Source organism: Chinchilla lanigera, unplaced genomic scaffold (genome assembly GCF_000276665.1).
Source record: "Chinchilla lanigera isolate Chin_1 unplaced genomic scaffold, ChiLan1.0 scaffold00183, whole genome shotgun sequence".
Classification (NCBI taxonomy): Eukaryota; Metazoa; Chordata; class Mammalia; order Rodentia; family Chinchillidae; genus Chinchilla; species Chinchilla lanigera.
This window is the reverse complement of record NW_004955584.1, coordinates 1,162,857-1,163,691: the sequence shown is the minus strand read 5'-3', so window position 1 is coordinate 1,163,691 and position 835 is coordinate 1,162,857. Positions and strand designations below refer to the sequence as shown.

Genomic DNA, 835 nt, shown 5'->3' with positions numbered 1-835 from the left:
TCTCCCGGAACTGTTGGCCTCAGTGCTCCGCCTTCCTTGGCCCCTCGAACCATGTTGTTTACCTCAATTGGAATCACCACAAAAGGGAGTCTTTGAGTTTGCGAGGGGACACTAGGGGAGCTCGGCCCTGCACCCTCTGGGTAATGACCCTGGCCTAACCCGTCTTTGTGACTCTTCGGTGCAACGACCTTATGTGACCCACCCGCACCGCGATACGGCGCAACAGTAGCTAGACTAGCTGAGAGCAAGCGGCAATCACTTGCCCCTTTCAAAGATGGCAGCAAGAACTGCTTCCTGCCCGGCTGGCGAGCATCCCCGGAACTGACTGCAGAACAGCCGAAACGTCATCACGGCGAACGGAAATACTGGAACCCTGCTGACGAAGTCGAAACCCCAAACTCGTCGCTAAGCTACGGGGGGCTGCGCAGGCGCACAGGACAGGCCGGGCAGGAAGAACCGAAGCAGGCAGGCGACGGAAATACCCGAAGCGCCTAGTCGCCCGAGGCCGTTGCCGACCTCGGCGCCGAACCGCGGAAGCCCAGCCTCTTCCCATACGCTGCCGCCACTGCGGCTGCCGCCCCCCCTTCTTCCACCCTGAGCCGCAGCTCCCTCTCCGAGGGAGCAGTAAAGCGGCAAGACCCGGCAAGACCCGTGCCTGAAGCTGCAGCTGGGCCTCACAAGACCTGTGCAGGAAAAGGGAGGAAGGAGAGGCCGGGGTGGCGGGGTGGGGCCAGCTGGGCCCGACAATAGCCGAGTCCGCCCGAGTGCTGCCGAGGAAGCCCGAGGCGCCGGGCCAGGCCAGAGCCGGACTACGGGAGCCGAGGCGGGCCGCGCG

At 64.1% G+C, this 835-nt stretch overlaps 1 protein-coding gene across 1 annotated transcript in view; it reads left to right on the top strand.

Annotated features, from left to right (window-relative positions):
* Window positions 1-250: 250 nt before the first annotated feature.
* The window catches only part of Ube2m (ubiquitin-conjugating enzyme E2M), a gene marked incomplete in the record, with an annotated part of 3,287 nt that continues 2,702 nt past the window's right edge, over window positions 251-835 (top strand). The window contains 1 exon segment of the mRNA XM_005414400.2: window positions 251-835.